The following is a 21,593-nucleotide window of genomic DNA, read 5'->3' as shown; positions in this document are numbered from 1 at the left end:
CTACTCTGATCATCATGCTCAGGTTCATCAACCTTATCAATTACCATTGTCATCCCACTCAAATACTTCGCTAGAAACAATTTCTTGAAAATAAGCAAGTAATATCGACAAACACTTTTGTCTTTGACTTCATAGTGGAATGAATTCTCAATTTGTTCTCTGGGACAACCAACAAAGACATTCATCCGATTTTGGTTGTAAACTCATTTACTTATACTATGCATACAAAAATTTAAGAAGGGACTATTAGGGTTTATACCCATGCCATAACTCATATGGTAACGGATTATGATGACGCTCTATGTAGTGTAAAAGCGGTAGTCTCTAAAGCATATTCCACAAAATATAATGGTATTATTTTATTTTATCTCATCATTAATCCAACAAGGTTTGGATACATCTTTCGAATACTCTATCATAACTATGGTGTTCCGAGAAACGTGAGTTGTGGAATTTCGTAACTCTCTTAGATGTTCGCTAAAAACCGTAATTCAAATATTTCCACCATGATCCAATCATAGATATTTTACTTTTTCATTACGATGATTTCTACTGCATGCTGAAATTTATTTGAATCTATTCAAATGTTTCAGACTTCTTCCTCATCAAATAAATATATCCATATATACACACACTCAATTCATTGTTGGAATTTTTCATGAAGTATAATAATCTTCCGCACACAACTATGCCCAATGAACCATATACATCATCATGTATGTTTCCACTAAGCTAGTTGCCCGTTCAACTCTTGGCCTATAAATGGTGTTTCAGTCATTCTCTTTTGGAAAAGTTTTGCAAGTGCCAAATAATTCAAAAATCGAATGACTCCAAAAATTCATTTGCATGGAGTTTCTTCATGCGTTCCTTTCTAACATGACCTAACCGACGGTTCCACAAATAAGTGGAATTCACATCATTTGCCGTATGGCATTTTTCCGTCAGTGCTATGCATGTGTATTTCACCATAAAGATTTATAATAACTTATCCATCGCACATGGAGTACGGTCACAATTTGAAAAACTCATTGTTTTCATTTGACCAGAGCAAAAAACAATTATAAAGTTCTTTATTATAAATCTGAAGGACTAGGTAGAATGCCAATGACGAATATAATAACACTTTATTTTTTTCTAGACGTGCATTATTACCACATTCCTTGTCAGTTCTTTTAGGCCATTGTATTCTTGTATTGTGTTGTGTTTTATGACATCTCGTACGAACCAATATGGTACAAATACCCAAGAATTTCACTGTGTGACCAAACAAAGAATACATTCGTAACATGTATATCATCTATATACACCTGAGCTAGACTTTCTAGTCTTTTCTTTCTTTCCGCCAAAAACTTTTGTAGTTTCTCTTTTGGCTTTCCTCATTTTTCAGAAAACGCTTCAACATCAATAACTTCTAGGTTTGTTGGTCAAATACCAATAACCTTTGAGGTTCTTACTTTGAAGTGATCATCACATGACAAGTGTTCCGGATTTCACTATTAGTAACTTTTTAATGTGATGTACAATTTCACTCATAATTTTTATCCATCAAATCATGACAACTTTCCAAGACCATGTCTGTACATGCGAGGATCGTCAAGTTTAATCTCAGTATTCGCATGTGCAAATCTGGCTTGCACCCATTGTATGCACACGTAGAATCTATAACACCCGATCATCACGTGATGCTTCGAAACAACGAGTCTTAGCAACGTTGCATACTAAGGACGACCACTTCATGGACATGCGAATATCGTTAGTGCCCAACTAGTTGGAGGATCGGGACGCCTAGCGTCTTCAACCTTCCTACATTCCCATAAAACTTATGAGTTTATGTAGTCTCACTAAATTATATTCTATCATCTTACAATAAGGTCTTAGATATCACATATATCTCACACCTTGCTTATTTCTGAAAACAAACTTTCCAGCTCCTTACTTTTCAAACGAATTTGAACTTCAAGTTTCACGGAGATAAGATGATTTTAGGTACTAATTGAAACCATTGCTCTTTGAATCAGCAATGTGAGGTTTACCAAAAGTTTGCAATATGACTTAATTATTTCTTGATTCTTTAAAAATATGGTATCAGTCTGTAAAGTTACTTGTTAGATTTAACAGTGTTTCTATCTCAATTACAACACTAGCGCATGGTAGATAACGGATGCCAATTCTACAAATTCATTCAAAATATAATTCAGACTATGTTCAGGATAATTAGTTCAAGTTTTAATCAAATTATTTCCACTTAATACAACATCCCTCATAGTTGTTTAGTGGCACACAATCTATATTCACAACACTAAGTCCGATCATCACGTGAGATGATGTAGCTTCAATGGTGAACAACAACATGTTGATCATATCATCCATATGACTCGTGTTCAACCTTTCGGTTTCCTGTGTTCCGAGGCCATGTCTGTACATGCTAGGCACGTCAAGCAAACCCAAGTATTTCTGTGTGTGCAACATGGCTTACACCCGTTGTATGTGAACATAGAATCTATCTCATCCGATCATCACGAGATGCTTCAAAACGACGAACTTTTGCAACGGTGCATACGAGGGGAGAACACTTTATTATCTTGATATTAATGTGAGGGATCATCTTATAATGCTACCGTCGCGATCTAAGAAAGATAAGATGCATAAAGGATTAACATCACATGCAATTCATAATATGTGATATGATATGGCCTTTCTTCTTGTGCTTTTGATCTCCATCTCGAAAGGACGAACATGATCTCCATCATCACCAGCATGGCATCAAGGTCAGTGGCGCCGCTTCATGGTTGTCCATCACTAATAGCAACTATAACAACTACTTGAAATAAAGCTATTACATGATGAATAGACACGCAAGTCTTAACAAATTTAAAGACAACCATTAGGCTCCCGCCGGTTTCCATAATACAATAATGATCATCTCATACATCAAATATAGTCACAATCATATAGCCATATTGTGGTGACCCTGCATACCACTGCATGTTGTAGTATGCCAGTCGTTGATATAATATTCACGAAGTACCAATCCGCAAATATTACAACCCTCAGAGTAGTACAACAGAACATAGCAGGTCCATAACTCATTCATTTATTATTACAAGCAACATGTACATATCATCTCGGAGCTTATCTTGGGTCCTAAGAGGGATACTCCTGGGTTCGAGGCGAACCCGACTTAACTTACAATATAAGAGTCTTACTAAGTTATACATTTTATTCCCTCGAGCAGTTAAGTACTAAGAGTTCGTACTGCTCGGATGCTACTACTACTCGGTAGGTCTAAACTTGCTCTCCTCCGGAACCTTCCCCGGTTCCGTAGACTATGAGGTAGTCTACTCCTTCGATACCTCTTGAGAGGTCTTGTTCTTCATAGCCAATGACTTCGGCTCCTTCAGGGTCGTCATTGTCCTCCTCCAGTCGATTCAGACAATCTAAGCAGGGGATTTAAGAGTGGTATGAGTACGAGCGTACTCAACAAGTCCATTATAGAAAAGGGGTGTTTAATGCACTATCTACGATATCAAACCAGAAAGTCTAATACCAATGCATGTTTTGATAAACATTTCTTCAAGAGGTTTCTTTTATTCCAAAGAACCATGTCCGTCAGCCTTCACCGGTTTACTAGAACTTCATGGAGTTCCTTTCCGGCAGCGTTCGCAGTTCCAAATCCCGGAATAGGGAGTGACAGGTCACGATTCATTACACTCTGCAGAGGTGTGTTGCTTTACCCATAAGAGATCTTATCCTTGGTGCCAACCGGGAAGCTTTCCCGTCCACACTTCCTTCGGTGTGAGGCCTGGTATAAGGTCATAGCCAATCATATTCCTCCGCTAGCTCGCACACCCACCCTTTGTTGCATACCCCGACCCTGGGGTCCTCGCCAGTCCTCTTATACCAATTAAGGATGGACCCCGACCACGACGATAGTCTGGGACTAGTTAACCAAACTCCTTCGCCGGTAGATGCAACCTATCATAGACCGCAATACCGTGGGGAACTTATGGCTTCCCCAGCCTACCGCTTGCTCTTCGGGCGACAAGTGTCTACGGACTATGCCGTGGGGAACTTATGGCTTCCCCAGCCTACCGCTTGCCCCCTAGGAGTACAAGTGTCTACGGTAAAGTGCGTCTGTTGATGTACAAGAGGTGGAAATACGATTGACTATTCCGTCCCACTCCAGATCTTATGGTTAAAACGGGTATTACGGCACAAGAATCACTGGAAGACATTTGTTGTTTAATCCTAGATAGATATAAACCCTTGCAATGGAACCTCCACCATATCAACACAATCCATGGTTCCATTGCCCACCACTTAGTCATATTCATAGTTATGAAAATAGTGGTTTTGCTTTTTATGCAATAGTGTTAAACATAGTACTTTGTAAGTAATTTGGTAGAAATACTCAAATGACATGAGCAAGTGATGAACTTGCCTGAACATTGCAAAGTGTTGCAGTTGGATGGTGTGGACTGACCCTTGTCCTCTGTTGCTGAAAAATAGCATCATTGTCCGATAAGGGCAATGGTTAAAGAAGCAATTATGCATGATTCAGCTTTTCGGGTTGTTCCCCCCTTTCGGTGTTTTTATGATTTTATGTGAGAGGTAAATACTAAGAACAATTTAGGGATACTTTGTTTAGGGTAAAATACTACCTTGAAATGTTGTCAAGGTGTTTTTACAGTCCAAAAGCATTTATGGACTTATTTTCATTATTGAAAATATAAGGTGTGATTTAAATGATTATTTTAATCATCAAATTTGGACTCAATCTTGTTTGTCTCCAAAAATTCCTTTTCATATTTTATTATTATAGAGAATTTTATGCTGAGCATTTTTCATATTTTTAATTATTTTTTTAGAGCTTTAATTATTTTCTAATTTTCCTTAAAGTTTGTGTTTTTAACAAAATTGTGAAAAGACAATTTTGCCCCCTGGGCCCGCCTGTCAGGAGAGCCCAACTGGTTTGGCTTAACCCGCCCGATCCAACCGACCGGCGCGGTCGCTCCCCACTCCTCTCTCGCGATGCCGCATCGCCGAACCCTACTCCTCCCCGTGCTCTGGCGACTCGCGTCACCGTCGCCGTCGCCGAATTAATCCGGCCGTCTCCGGCCAGCTCCGGCGGCGTGGTTGGTCGCAAAAGGACCGCTGCTCGACGGCGCAACAGATCCTCCGCGTCGATCTGGGGTTCGCCATCGCCACCGCTCGCCCCCAATTCTTCTACGACACTTGAACGCAAGGATCTGCGGCGATGCTCCACTCGTCGGTGCTCCTGGTGCTGTGACGTCGCCGTGCCCTGCCGTGGTGGTGCTGGGCACTACGGTGCTGTCGTGGCCTGGCCTGGCGCTGCCGTGCCCCGGCGTGTGCAGCCATGGCCACCATGGCCACGCTCATCGGCTCGTGTCACCTGTAAGTGCTCCGTCGCCTCCCCTTTCTCTCCCAGTGCTTCTCCTTCCGGTGCTCGCTCAAGCCATGGCTGCTCCTCCTCGTGGAGATGCTGTCATGATGTACTGCTGTTGCTGTGCTTTGTTGGCTATGGCTGCTGCTGCTCTGGGCTTGCCATGACCTGCCTGGTGGCCATGCGTATGCTGTTCTAGTCTTATTGTGCATGATTTTGTGCAACTCCTAGATGCCCTGCTGGCTTATGCTTATCTTACTTATTTGCATCTATTCCTATACCTCTGTTCTTGTTACTGCTGCTGCTAGAGTATCAAGTGTATTCATATTTCTAGCCCTGGCTTGATTATTATTTATAACCCTTGCATTCTGCAAGTGCCAGTGCTTCTGGTGTGCTATCCTCTGTACTATGATTCATAGAAACTCCCTGTGGAGCATGTTTGTTACTGGGTGGCTCCATCCCTAGTTGATTTGTTTCTGTAAATGCTTGATTTGATTACCCATGTTACAATTGTTCATGTACTGTGACTGATTAGCTCATAAGGTTCATGTATTGGTGCTGGGTTGGGCTATAGCATGCTCTGTCATGTGTTAGCAAGTCCCTGATGATCATCTGATCTACAGTTGCTTGTGAAAGATGCTGTTTCATGTATGTGCCTCACTGCTGCTCTCTTTGGTGTCTGTGTGACACACATACATGTGCTGGTGTGTGCTGGTGCTTGCTCAAGCATCAGCTGATGCTTGCAGTGATCCCTTGGATCATATGCAAGGTGCTGGTGCTTTGATTACTTGTGTAGTTCATTTATCTGTATTATCTTGCTTTATTAAATGGATAAATGATGTGAACTGCTTGCAGTAATGATCATTTCAATGAATTTGGTAAGGCTAGATGGATGCCAACCACTGGTTGGGTACCCTAGCCCCCTACTGAACCCTATTGGGTGATGATGTGGTGGATTAAGGTGTTGGCTGTGGGTTGAGGTGGCCCTGACAGCTCTTTGATGCTGTCATGGGTAGCTCCCCCTCTCTGTGGCTTTGTTGTGGCTCTCTCATGCTATCTGTTTGATTCCTGAGGGAATTTCCAGTAGCTTTTGATGATGACAAACATAAATAGACACACATGGTCTATCTGTCCGATGGTGTACTTGGTTGTAGGTGCTTCGGATAACTTGGGCTGGCTAGATAGGTGTGCATCCTTGCTGGATTTCCTTGGTTATGCCACCGATCCGGCATAACCGAGTGTTCCTTGGTTCATTTCCTATTGGTTTCTCCCATATTTGTTTGCACCAACTGACTTCGTAGCCAGATGATGACACAAACAGGGTTTCTACCCTTCTGTACTCCTGTGATGCATAGCATGTTTATTTATGAGCAAGACATGATCTTGCTCAGGATGTTGGATGTATACCTCACTCCAGCTCCTAGAATTATTGTTGGTGTAGAGGATTTGCTTCTGATTTGGTTGATTTGCTTGCCCTGCTCCTCCTGGCTTGCTGGTGATGCTTGATTAATTTCAGTGTTTACTGGAATAGGCTGAGCAGCTCTAGCTGTTCACCTGTTCTTGCTGTTCTTTATGTGTTCTTAGTGTTCTTACCCTTTGAAGCCTGTCGATGGAATGGCTAGGGTTTACTGGTGAAAAGCTTATATTTGTTCCTCTACTAGCTCTCCTGGTCGACAAGACCTGCTCGGCTATTTTGGTGACTCTCCTTGGCCTTGTGTGGTGTTACACATGCAGCGGTCCTTGTGTGTCTGCCTGTGTGTGTGGCTTGGGACTTGGGCTGGAATGGATCAGCTCGGCTGATCCCTGGTCATATCCTCTCCATTTCAATTGTTTGCTAACTTGCCAAGTGGTTTTACCACTTGGCCTAACTCTTGTTCTTTTTGTATTTGTTGTTTCTCTTTTGCAGGTTTTAAGAAGTTGATCAGGAAGATCAATCAAGTGGTGTCTAAACAACTCATGAAAATTTAGTTGTCTAGCTTAGCTGCTTACACTTTCTTGTAATTTTCATTTTCTTTTTACATTTATTCAATTCTTGTAATGTGTTGTAATATTTCATAATTCAATTCTGAATATTGTAAATGACAATGTATTATGTGTGATGATCAATAAAGCTCAAAGTTTCTCTAATGAGCTTTTATTTATATGTTGTGTAATTAATATCCTTGATTATTTATACTTGTTTAATAATTTACTTCTATTTGAATTATGAAATGTTCATGTGATGTTTGAATTTGGAATTCAAACTTACTAAGTTGAATTCAATCATGCAACTTAATGTTTGTGATGCACTATTCCCCTCTCTTCTCAAAAACACTAGTCTAGTTGAGTGAGGTCCAAATTTATCGCACTCTCGAAACCCTAACCCTGTAAGGTGTCGAGAGAGAAACTTGTCCCCCTTCGATGCAGTTTTCCTTTTAAAAGCGCGAAATTTCCCCAGAATTTATGATGCAATGCACATCCCTTTCTAAAATCTACCCCTCGATCGTCTCTAAACCTGGGACATTACACATATCACATCACATGCGCCTGCAAAAACAAGTTAGACGCATCTAAAAAGTGCTTGCATGTTTTACGTGGTTTGGGGCTTTCGAGTAAGATCTGATCTACCTACGAACAAGAACCACAATGTTGATACAAGTGTTGTCAAGTGCAGATTGTAAATTGGATCTTAACTACGGTGAGAGAAACTAGCACCTGCAAAGCCACTTATGCAATACAAGTTGCATGTCATGCGTGGAGCAAGTCTCATGAACGCGGTCATGTAAGGTTAGCCCGCGCTGCTTCATCCCCCATCCCGCAAGATGCTAAGTAAACGAAAAACAAGCAACAACAAAAGCATCAACGCCCACAAAACCATTGTGTTCTACTCGTGCAACAGATCTATGCATAGACACGGCTCTGATACCACTGTAGGTTTCGTTGCATAGAAAACAAAAAAATTCTACCGCAAAGACGAATATAACCAAGATCCAATCTATGGAAAAGCCAAGATCTAATCTATGAGATGGGAGCAACGAGATAGATGAGAAACTAACCCTCGTAGATCCAAAGCCTTAACGAGATCAGATCGCGTGGTTGATGTAGACGATCCTTCCAGTGCAGCTATCCGGTAGCACTTCCGTGCTCGGTCACACGTACGGTGTCGATGACGTCCTTCCTCTCCCTGTTCCAGCGGGAAACAGAGGTAGTAGATCCCCTCGGAATCCCAGCAGCACGACGACGTGGTGGTGGAGGTGGAGGAGAAATTCGCCAAGCCTGCGCAGGAAGAAGGAGGAGGGAGAGAGGGGCGGCTAGGGTTTGGGGAATGATGTTCTACACCCCAACCCTCTCCCTCTTATATAGGCGTGGGGGAGCTTCCTTGGCCCCTCCTCCAAGCCCTAGGGTCGGCCAAAACAAGGGGGGAACTTCCCCCCAAGTTAAGTCCTTATTTTCAAGGGATTTGATCTTATCCACTTGATCCAGCCACATGGCCCTTGGGGGGCTGGTGTGCCTGGCCCATATGGTCCTATGCGACCCCTTCATTCCATGTTGGTCGTCTGGGATAGGTGGGCCCCACTATGGTACCCTCCGGAATCTTCTAGAACCTCCGGTACAATACCGAAAAATCCTGAACTTTTCCGGTAACCATAAAAATGACTTCCCATATATGAATCTTATTCTCCGGACTATTCTGGACGTCCTTGTGATGTCCTGGATCCCATCTGAGACACCGAAAAATATTCGGTCTCCATCTCATATTCCATATCTACTATACAACATCGAACCTTAGTGTGTCACCCTACGGTTCGTGAACTATGCAGACACGATCGAGACTCCTCTCCGATCAATAACCAATAGCGGGACCTGGAGATCCATAATGGTTCCCACATATTCAACGATAACTTAGTGATCGAACAAACCATTAACATATCATACCGATTCCCTTTGTCACGTGATACTTTACTTATCCGAGGTTCGATCATCAGTATCTCTATACCTAGTTCAACCTCGTTACCGATCAGTACTCTTCACTTGTACTGTGGTATATCATCCCTTGTGACCTTTTCACATGCTTGCAAGCTAATTAGATGACATTCCATCGAGAGGGCCCAGAGCATATATAACCGTCATCAGGATGGACAAATGCCACTCTTGATCCATGCGCTTCAACTCATACTTTCCGAATACTTAATCCCATATTTATAACCACCCATTTACGATGTGGTGTTTGATGTAATCAAAGTACCCATCCGGTGTAAGTGATTTACATGATCTCATGGTCGAAGGATTAGGTTACTATGTATCGAAAGCTTATAGCAAGACAAACTTAATGACTTGATCTTATGCTACGCTTATTATGGGTGTGTGTCCATCACATCATTCACCTAATGATATGATCTTGTTATTAATAACATCCAATGTTCATGATCAGGAAACTATGATCATCTATTAATCAACAACATGGTTAAAAGTTCAGAGATGGTAAACCAAGAGGGGGGTGAATAGGTTTCTACAATTATTTCTTTGCAAGTTAGGCTTTGCGGAATATAAAGGTGAGCCTAATTTAAACTAGGTGAGGCACCCTATATGATGATACAAGTAACTCGAGCACGAAGCCTCTCACAGGCAGATATATCATAAGTAAAGAGTTCGGTTAGAGATAACCGATAGCACGCGGAGACGAAGATTTATTCCCGTGTTCCTTTCCTTTGCAAGAAGGTACGTCACTTTTGGAGAGGTGGGGGTCCCACAAAGGATTCCCCAGCGCATGTATCTTCACAATCTTGTCAGGAGCAAATCCACAGTCCGGATGCTTCCGGATGCTTTTGCCCATCTAGTGTTTCCAAGAAACCCTAGAGAGCATGTATCTTCATGAATACAAGGGGGAACATGATTTGGCTCGGTGGAACTGCAGATCAAGACCCCCTCTATCTTTTCCCCGGAGGGGTTCGAGTTTGGGTGGAGGAGGAGGGAGATCTGAGACTTTTGGTGGTTCTATCAATGGAGTATGAGAGAGAGAGAGAGAGCTCAAGAACAGTTTGTAGTGTAGTGCCTAACTGTTCTAAGGTAGGAGACGGAATATTTATAGGTCCACTTGAAATCCAGCCGTTGCAGACCTTTGACAACTTGTCCAGCTCATCATTTCGTCGAAGAGGCCGGTGTGTCGGCCCTGCCACCGGGATGGCCGGTGCCACACCCGGTGCCACCGGGTCACAGGCCAGACCGGCAGCCGCCGGGCTTGTTACCGGGCCAGTGTCGGACGACCTTCCAAGCTTATAGTACATCTGCTTTGGTAGTCATCGGTGTAGGAGCCGGAGTACGCCAGGTGGTCCGGTTCTGGGGCCGGTGCCACCGGGCTGGTCACCCGGCCGGCCGGCAGCAACCGAACGCTAACACCGGGCGAAGGGCGCTGGCTCCGTGGAATCAGCTCGGTGTGCACCGGTGCCAGGGCCGGTCTGCGCCGGACCAACCGGTGTGGCACCTGGTGCCGCCAAGCCGTACACCGACCTGAACTTCCTTTGTTTTCTTCAAAGTGGGGGGTCTCCCTGCACCTTTTGTTCCAATGATACACCATTATGCCTGTTGGACTAATACCTGAGAATAATCTTGTAGGCATGTATTTGTCCAAATACTCTAGCTACGGTGTTATTGTAACCAAAATAATGGATAAGGGTAAAATACCCCTATAATCTCCCCCTTTTTGGTATACAATGACAAACCGAGCTAGAGTCGCATATAGATATTATGATAAGCTTAAAACCTTGATTCCATATAAGATATTAAGACAACTCCCACATAATGTATGCACTTGGAGAATTTGCGTTTGAATGCAAAGTGCACCATTTGTATAATATGAGAAGCTCCCCCAATATCTTTAGGAAACAAACATGGTATGGACAAGCATATAATAAGTATAAGCAACAAGCATAATCATCCTACATAGAGATTAAGCATACAATAACTTGTCCACACACGGAGTAGCAAATGGTTCCGGAAATCAAATAGCACAAGCCATATAAGAAGCAAATAAAGTATCAAATGGCTTGTGCAAGTGGAAACACCCATCCAGGCAAATCGTAGTACTAGACTCTACTGTTTTCTCCCCCTTTGGCATCGGAACACCAAAAAGGAAGGATAGAGTAGAAAAGCTAGCGTTCCCATCAGTAGAAGTGCTGAGATGTAGACTCCTCTTCATCATAGTCTTCATTTTCCTCATCATCTCCAGTCCTATTGGAGGAGGACCCAGCAGCATCAGAAGCAGTAGCAGCCCTAGACCTAGTCCTAGGAGGAGGAGCACCATGTGAAGATCCACCTCAAGCAAACAGGGAGAGGTCAAAGTTCTGGAACATGTTATCATCAATGGAAGACATCTCCCAAGTAGGAGCAACTACAGGCTCAAATTCAGGGCCAGGAGGAGGCACGGCATGGTTTCTTGCAGCCATGAACTCATTTTGGCGCCTCCTGGTCTCCTAGTTCAGTGCAAGGCTTTGATGAGCTACATCATTTGTATTCTTGCACATCTGCCACAATTTTGCCAAGAAGCGGGAGGCACCCCGCTTAGGGAGCATAGAAGAGCTAGAGCTAGCAGCAAGGTCATGCCTTTCCTTGGTCCTTCGCTCAGAAGGCATCATCTCAGGTATATCAAGTTTGTGCCCTTGCTGAGGAATCTTGAAGGGATCCATCTTTACTACTTCATCTTTCTTATTGTAAGGAGATGACACGATAGTATTGATGAGCTGCTGAATATACTGAGCAAAGTTTGGATTCATCCTATTGCGCAGACCATTTCAGCTCATTGTAGAGGTAGTCACAGCCATCAATTGTTTTCACATTTTCAGGACGACAATAGTACATGAGGTTGAGATGGTAGGAACGGCAGTCACTTGAGTCTCCAGATTTACTGACTAGACTTTCTCGGAATATCTTGGCAAGCACTTGGTAAGAATAGTACATCCCAGAGATGAGTGGAGGATCATGTGTAGGCTCTGGAGGGTAGCAGAAGGCAATGTTACCATGAGTGAATTGTTCCTGACTGTGGATCTTAAACCCACGAGCACGACCACTACCAAAACCCATTGCTTCACAGAAGTCAAGGTAGTTGCAAGAATATTTTCCTTCCCAGTCATCCAAGTCATAGTGCGAGTTGGGTCATCATGAAAGAAGACTGTGCAATGGAACTGAACAAGAATAGGGCAATAGTCCCCAAGATTTTTGAAGTGAGTGGGCTTCAAGCATACTAGATTCACAAGACCCATCTTCTCCAAAGTGTCAACCACAAAGAGGTACTTGGGTTCCTTGTTGATGGCCTTGGGCATTACAATGATGCCATTCTTCATGAGGGTTGCACAGTTGTAGAACTCATCCCAAATGGCAGCCTGAGTCTCGGTCCAAAATTCCTTGTCTTCACCAGTGTAGGTTCGATCCTCGAACCGATAAGGATTCTCATCCCTAAGTATTCTCCACCCAAAAATCTGTAGTGTGCCAATATTAAAATATGGTGTCTTCTCCACAAATTCATCAAGTGGTACTTCATCTTTATCCTTCCTCTTCCTCCCTGAGGTCTTTTTCCTACCTCCAGCTGAATTGCCTGGACCACTGCTCTGAGCTGCTCTGCTGAGTACACGGATGCTTGGACGGCACCCCGGTGGCCTCTCATTCCTGCCCCTCTTGACAACAGCATGACTACCATCACTAGAGCCACCTGTGAATAAGCAAATAGAGGGGGACAGCAGTGGGATAAGTGTACATGTCATCAGAAATAAGGAGGCCAAGGGCATACCATATATACAAGTGTTTTGATTAGATTTCGCAAGAATCTGGGCGGGTCGGCACATCGACCGGCAACACCGGGCTGTAGACCGGACCAGCCGGTCTGGCAGCCGGTCTGCCGGTTGACACGCCGGCCCGGCCGGTGTTTGAGCCGGCGCACCGGGCCGTAGGCCGGTTGATGATGAGAACTAACTATCTCCCAGATTTTTGACAAAAATTCATGCAAAAACTCAATACTTGTACACATATTATAGCAATATAGAGTGAATCCCATGAATTGAGGTGTATGACATTCCAATGGCATGAGGTACTAGACCAAACCCTACCCTAACCCTAGATTCTCAAATCCTTCAACAAATGTGCAACGTATGAAGGGATTCAAGACATAGGAAGGTGGGGAGGGAAATTATCCGAAGACATTGCTCTCCTTGCCCAATGGAACAAGAAGAACTTCAAGGGGAGGTTTGATGACCAAAATCCCAAGAACTCCAAATGTGGCTTGAGAGGGACCAAATCCCTTGGTGAAGATCTTCCAAGGTGCCCGATATATGGTGGAATGGAGTTTGGGGAGAGTTTGGTGGTGGGAATGCCCTAGGCAGTGGTGGAGAGGAAGGGTCGGCGCCAATGGTGGTCGTGGCTGAGAGGGGGAAGTGAGGAAGAAGACCCAAGGGGTAACCCCCAAGTCCCCACTTAACCAGCCGTCAACCAGCATGTGGGCCGGCAGATCGGGCTGGGCACCGGGCCGGCCGGCAGTAGAGCCAGCGGCACCAGGCCAGGCACCGGCTGCAGGGTTTTAGCCCTGTTTTTCCTTTTTCATTATGGAAATAATATGTGTAGGTTCAAATGATGACATGTACAATCTAGATAGATAGATATATGATGAGAGGAGCATAGACATGAGATAGTGTCAACACCCGTATTTTTAAGTCCAGATGCCTATTATGCCATTCATCGCAATCCTAGGAATATTATTTTTGCGAGACATAATAGATTGATATCACAGAACATCATTCATTACAACATCATAATTGTCTTACAACAAAGGAGCACATGATCCAGTCTCATTACAATAATAGATGAACTATTGATCAATTACAAAACACATAGCGGAAGCGAAGTAGCGTAGTAGTAGTCCATTTATTCCACATGCAACTGCTGACGTCAGGAGTGATCCTAGTTGTCGTAGACGTCCTGCTGTCCTTCTTCCGGGTTCTGATACTCCTCTTCATAGTCTGACCATTTGAATAGCCAGGGACACAGCCATGAGTACTTTAAAGTACTCGCAAACTAATACTAAGGTAAATACTATTATATATAGTAAGGGGGTTCTAAGCTCTAGTTTCATTTGCATAAAGCCAGTTTTATTTTATAAACACTTTAATAATCAACGCCTCTTCATTTGCCTAACTCAAGTGGGAATATTAGTGTGATTCCCACAACTCAGTTGTGATTCAAGTCAAAATCACCTTTCAATTCAAGTCACAAGTCACCATTCATATTTTGGATAAGTTCTGATGACGGAACAGTATGGCCTTTCCAACTGTCCATGACCGCGGACGTGGCTATTCGAATAGGTTTACACTCTGCAGAGGTCGTACACTTGTGCCACAATAGTTGCAATAGTCCGTCGTGGGTAAGCGGCCACGATTTATCGCACTCGGTCGCGCGAACTACCAATCCTAACCTTTCATTTACATACCCTAGTATAGGCACCTCTCCCCATGAGCTTGGCCTCCCGGTGAAAACAAACCGTCAACCCGGGAACTGCACAGGGCTTGGGTAGGACATTCACCTCATTTCACGTCATTTCAATTTCGAGGGAGGCAGCCTCGGCATAACCCCTATGACGCTTGTTCGAGAGGAACCCATACTAAAAAAATAAGTTTCCGAGTTAAGCCTTACCCAGATTCAGGTATTGTGGGGATACTTAAGAATTGGAATGGTATCGCATCCGAACCCAACCATCAGTTTTTGGTAAGTTTCACCAAGTCCTTCACAAGTCATATTCACCTTCAAAATCTTTCAATAGAATGACTCATCATTCCAAGGTTTTCAAAGTCCTTGGTTTTCACAAGTTCCCAACTAGAGTAGTCACTTTTAATGTTTAGCACTAGCAACTAGTTATGAGGGGTGCTAAATAGCTTATAGCTCTCTAGGCTAAGTGTGATGCTCTTGTACTACTCCATAACTAAACCAAGTGAATCATAAATCAAAAAGTAACTTTGATAAACAAAGATTTAATAAAGTTTGTGATACGTCCCCGATGTATCCATAATTTCTGTCGTTCCATGCTTGTTTTATGACAATACTTACATGTTTTGCTTGCACTTTATGATGATTTCATGCATTTTCCGGAACTAACCTATTAACAAGATGCCACAGTGCCAGTTCCTGTTTTCTGCTGTTTTTGGTTCCGGAAAGGCTGTTCGGGCAATATTCTCGAATTCGACGAAACGAAGACCAAACCTCCTATTTTTCCCGAAGCGTCCGTAACACCGAAGAAGAGTCGGAGAGGGGCCGGAGGGCCACCACACCATAGGGCGGCACGGCCTGGCCCGGGCCCGCGCCGGCCCGTGGTGTGGCGCCCCGTGTGCCCCCTCGCGCCGCCTCTTCGCCTATAAAATCCCTTTCGACCTAAAAACACCGTAACTCTTGACGAAACTCCGTAAAGACTCCGTGGGCGCCGCCACCATCGCGAAACTCCATTTCGGGGGACGAAGTCTCTGTCCCGGCACCCTGCCGGGACGGGGAAGTGCCCCCGGAAGCCATCTCCATCAACGCCATCGCCTCCATCATGCTCCGTGAGTAGTTCCCCCATGGACTACGGGTTCTAGCTGTAGCTAGTTAGTATTCTCTCCCCCATGTACTTCAATACAATGATCTCATGAGCTGCCTTACATGATTGAGATTCATCTGATGTAATCGGTGTTGAGTTTGTCGGGATCCGATGGATTGTTACATTATGATTGTCTATCTACAAAGTTTATGAAGTTATTGTTGCTGCAATCTTGTTATGCTTAATGCTTGTCACTAGGGCCCGAGTGGCATGATCTTAGATTTGAGCTTTATATTATTGCTTAGATTGTATCTACAAGTTGTATGCACATGTCACTGTCCGGAACCAATGGCCCCGAAGTGACAGAAATCGGGACAACCGGAGGGGATGGCGGTGATGTGAGGGACACATGTTTTCACGGAGTGTTAATGCTTTGCTCCGGTGCTCTATTAAAAGGAGTACCTTAATATCCAATAGTTTCCCTTGAGGCCCGGCTGCCACCGGCTGGTAGGACAAAAGATGTTGTGCAAGTTTCTCATTGCGAGCACGTACGACTATTATTGGGAAACATGCCTACATGATTAATAATCTTGATGTTCTGTCTTAATGCTATTTCAATCCTATCAATTGCCCGACTGTAATTTGTTCACCCAACACTTGTTATTGGAGAGTTGCCACTAGTGTAGATAGCTGGGAACCCCGGTCCATCTTTCATCATCATATACTTGTTCTACATGTCAATCATGTTCTCGGTGCCATTGCTCTCATATTACTATTACTCGCTGCTGTGTTACTATTATTATCGCTCTCATATCATCGCTACTTTCACATCACCCCCGTTACTAGTGCTTTTCCAGTGCAGCTGAATTGACAACTCAGTTGTTAAGGCTTATAAGTATTCTTTACCTCCCCTTGTGTCGAATCAATAAATTTGGGTTTTACTTCCCTCGAAGACCGTTGCGATCCCCTATACTTGTGGGTCATCAAGACTATTTTCTGGCGCCGTTGCCGGGGAGGCATAGCTCTACTCATAAGTTCACCTGGGGAGTACACTCTACCTCTCTCTCTGTTTTTGTTTTATTTTATTTTGTTTTGCTTAGTTTACTTTTTCCTAGTTTATTTGTGCTTAGTTTATTTCTGTCTAGTATTAGTTTGCTTAGTTTACTTTTGCTTAGTTTATTTTTGTCTTGTTTTATTTGTCTCATATACCCAAAAATCCATAAAAATTTGAAAAACCAAAAAATTAAAAACTGCTGTTATGGGAGAACCAACAACCTACTTGGAGCTTATAGAATGTTATAATTGTTATAGAGAATCAAGAACTGGTAAAATAATGAGTGCTATGATAGAACAATTGAATACAATTGCTAAAATCTTGCTTAAATGCCATGATATAAACTGTTGCTCTCAACAGGATACTAAACATCTTAAATTTCAATGTGGCTTTAGTGAGGAATTTTTAATTAAGAACTATAATCGGAATTGCTATATTCATTATGGGTTCGAAGAGGTAGAACAATTTGTCTTATTTATGGGAGCCTCCGAGATAGAATCCTTCATGGTTGAGAATTATGAAACTTGTGTTGTTTGTAAGGACCTTAAAGATTATGTCTCTACTATCCTTAATTCTTGCATAGAATGCTACAAGTAGGGAATCCTTATATCCTTGATTATAAAGAGAGACACATTAATGCACAAGAATGCACTCACGATTTGCAGGAACCGGTGGAAGAAGAAATTGATGAACCTGAAAGCTCATTGGATGAAAAAGAGGAGGAAATTGATGAACCTGAAAGCTCATTGGATGAAAAAGAAGAAGAGAGCGATGAACAAAAGGAGGAAGAATGGATTAGCTACCCATGGCAACCTTCTAATGAGAGTAACTCTTTATCTCTTACACTATTTGATTGTCCTCCATGCTTACGGGAAGAGGTTGAATGTTATGTTCCTGTGGATTCTCTTGAAATAGCAACTATGAGTAATACTTGTGAGAATGATTATGCTACTGTTATCTATGATAATCCATGCTACTTTGATAAATCTTATGATAATGCTTTGTTTGTGCCTGATGTCGAAATGCATGGTACTAAAGAATTTTGCTTGGCAAATGTTTATGATAAAGCTCTAGATGATGGTCCTATGATACTTGATAATATTAATTGTACTACTAATGAAAATGGGATTGGAGAGTTCTTGACTTATTCTATGAGTCCCATATCTATTGAGATTGATCAACTACCTTGTTATATTATTAATAAAAGTAAGTTTGAAAGTTTTAATTCCACTATTCTTGAACTTGATAAAAATTATGTGTTTGGAAATCATGAAAAGTATGCTGCATGTGATAGTTATATTGTTGAGTTTGTTCATGAAGCTACTGAAAATTATTATGAGAGAGGAAAATATGGTTGTAGAAATTTTCATGGTACTAATACACCTCTCTATATGCTGAAATTTTTGAAGTTATTCTTGTTCTATCTTCTTATGCTTGTCACTTTGTTCTTCATGAATTTATTTGTGTACAAGATTCCTTTGCATAGGAAGCATGTTAGGCTTAAATGTGTTTTGAATTTGCCTCTTGATGCTCTCTTTTGTTTCAAATACTATTTCTTGCGAGTGCATCATTAAAACTCACTGAGCCCATCTTAATGGCTATAAAGAAAGAACTTCTTGGGAGATAACCCATGTGTTATTTTGCTACAGTACTTTGTTTTATATTTGTGTCTTGGAAGTTGTTTACTACTGTAGCAACCTCTCCTTATCTTAGTTTTGTGTTTTGTTGTGCCAAGTGAAGCCTCTAATCGAAGGTTGATACTAGATTTGGATTTCTGCGCAGAAACAGATTTCTATCTGTCACGAATCTGGGCTGTTTTCCCTGTAGGTAACTCAGAAAAATATGCCAATTTACGTGCGTGTTCCTCAGATATGTACGCAACTTTCATTAGTTTTGAGTTTTCTGATTTGAGCAACGGAAGTATTTTATTAAAATTCGTCTTTACTGGCTGTTCTGTTTTGGCAGATTGTGTCTCCGTTTTTTGCATTGTCTCTTGTGGACTTTAAGCGAGGTTTTCTAGACGTAGAGGGCTGTAGCTAATGTTTTATTGAGTTCTTGCAATGTGCCACTACAGGACCAAGGTGGATTCAAATTTTTTGAGTACTAACCCGTCTAATGAAGTTTGTGAGAAGTTTGGTGTGAAGGAAGTTTTCAAGGGTCAAGAGACGAGGATGATATATGATCAAGAAGAGTGAAAAGTCTAAGCTTGGGGATGCCCCCGTGGTTCATCCCTGCATATTTCAAGAAGACTCAAGCGTCTAAGCTTGGGGATGCCCAAGGCATCCCCTTCTTCATCAACTTATCAGGTTCCTCCCCTGAAACTATATTTTTATTCGGTCACATCATATGTGCTTTACTTGGAGCGTATGTGTGTTTATTTTCGTTTTGTTTATGTTTGAATAAATTCGGATCCTAGCAATACTTGTGTGGGAGAGATACACGCTCCGCTTTTTCATAAGAACACTCGTGTTCTTCGTTTTACTTTTAATGTTCAATGATAAAAGTTGGAAGCTATTGCACTTATTTATATTTGGTTGGAAACAGAAAATGCCTCATCATGTCTTGAATAATTTGACACTTGGCAATTGTTTTGAGCTCTCAAGTAGATCATGATTAAGTTTTTTCATGTAGTCTAAGCCTATTAGTGGAGAACTACCGTAGAGCTTGTTGAAATTGGTTTGCATAATTGATCTCTCTTAAGGTCTAGATATTTTCTCGGTAAAAGTGTTTGAGCAACATGGAAGACAAGTGTAGAGTATTATAATGCTTGCAATATGTTCCTATGTAAGTTTTGTCTGTACCGGTTCATACTTGTGTTTGCTTCAAACAACCTTGCTAGCCTAAGCCTTGTATCGAGAGGGATTACTTCTCATGCATCCAAAATACTTGAGCCAACCACTATGCCATTTGTGTCCACCATACTTACCTACTATGTGGTATTTCCCTGCCATTCCAAAGTAAATTGCTTGAGTGCTACCTTTAAATAATTCAAAATGCTTCTCAATTTGTGTTAATGTTTTATAGCTCATGAGGAAGTATGTGGTGTTTATCTTTCAATCTTGTTGGGCAACTTTCACCAATGGACTAGTGGCTTCATCCGCTTATCCAATAATTTTGCAAAAAGAGTTGGCAATGGGATTCCTGAGTCCCAAATTAATTAACAAAAATAGACACTCCTCCATGGTATGTGATTGTTGGACGGCACCCGAAGGATTCGGTTAGCCATGGCTTGTGTAAGCAAAGGTTGGGAGGAGTGTCATCATCATAATGAAACTAAAATAAAAAGGGCACTCCTTCATGGTATGAGATTGTTGGCAGGCACCCGAGGATTCGGCTAGCCATGGTTTGTGAAAGAAAGGTTGGAAGGAGTGCCACCCAAAAATAAAAATAATTCATGGGAGCCGCTCTTGAAGGTTGTTTGGCAAGGGGGTTAGAGTGCCCACTACCATTCGTTGACAACAACAAACACCTCTCAAAACTTTACTTTTGTGCTCTCTATATGTTTTCAAAACCAAAGCTCTAGCACAAATATAGCAATCAATGCTTTCCTCTTTGAAGGACCTTTCTTTTACTTTATGTTGAGTCAGCTTTACCTATTTCCTTCCATCTTAGAAGCAAACACTTGTGTCAACTGTGCATTGATTCTTACATACTTGCATATTTGCATTCATCATATTACTTTGTGTTGACAATTATCCATGAGATATGCATGTTACAAGTTGAAAGCAACCGCTGAAACTTATATCTTCCTTTTGTGTTGCTTCAATGCCTTTACTTTGAAATTATTGCTTTATGAGTTAACTCTTGTGCAAGACTTTTGATACTTGTCTTGAAAGTACTCTTCATGAAAAGTTTTGCTATATGTTATCTATTTGTTAGCAACTATAGATCATTGCCTTGAGTCACTTCATTCATTTCATATGCTTTGTAATAGTATGATCAAGGTTATGTAAGTAGCATGTCACTACAGAAATTATTCTTTTTATCGTTTACTCGCTCGGGACGAGCAGGAACTAAGCTTAGGGATGCCGATACGTCCCCGACGTATCCATAATTTCCGTCGTTCCATGCTTGTTTTATGACAATACTTACATGTTTTGCTTGCACTTTATGATGATTTCATGCATTTTCCGGAACTAACCTATTAACAAGATGCCACAGTGCCAGTTCCTGTTTTCTGCTGTTTTTGGTTCTAGAAAGGCTGTTCGGGCAATATTCTCGGAATTCGACGAAACAAAGACCAAACCTCCTATTTTTCCCGGAAGCGTCCAGAACACCGAAGAAGAGTCGGAGAGGGGCCAGAGGGCCACCACACCATAGGGCGGAGCGGCCTGGCCTGGGCCCGCGCCGGCCCGTGGTGTGGCGCCCCGTGTGCCCCCCTGCGCCGCCTCTTCGCCTATAAAATCCCTTTCGACCTAAAAACACCGTAACTCTTGACGAAACTCCGGAAAGACTCCGGGGCGCCGCCACCATCGCGAAACTCCGTTTCGGGGGACAGAAGTCTCTGTCCCGGCACCCTGCCGGGACGGGGAAGTGCCCCCGGAAGCCATCTCCATCAACTCCATCGCCTCCATCATGCTCCGTGAGTAGTTCCCCCATGGACTACGGGT

This window comes from Lolium rigidum, chromosome 3 (genome assembly GCF_022539505.1).
Source record: "Lolium rigidum isolate FL_2022 chromosome 3, APGP_CSIRO_Lrig_0.1, whole genome shotgun sequence".
Classification (NCBI taxonomy): Eukaryota; Viridiplantae; Streptophyta; class Magnoliopsida; order Poales; family Poaceae; genus Lolium; species Lolium rigidum.
Note: the sequence above shows the minus strand (reverse complement) of the source record.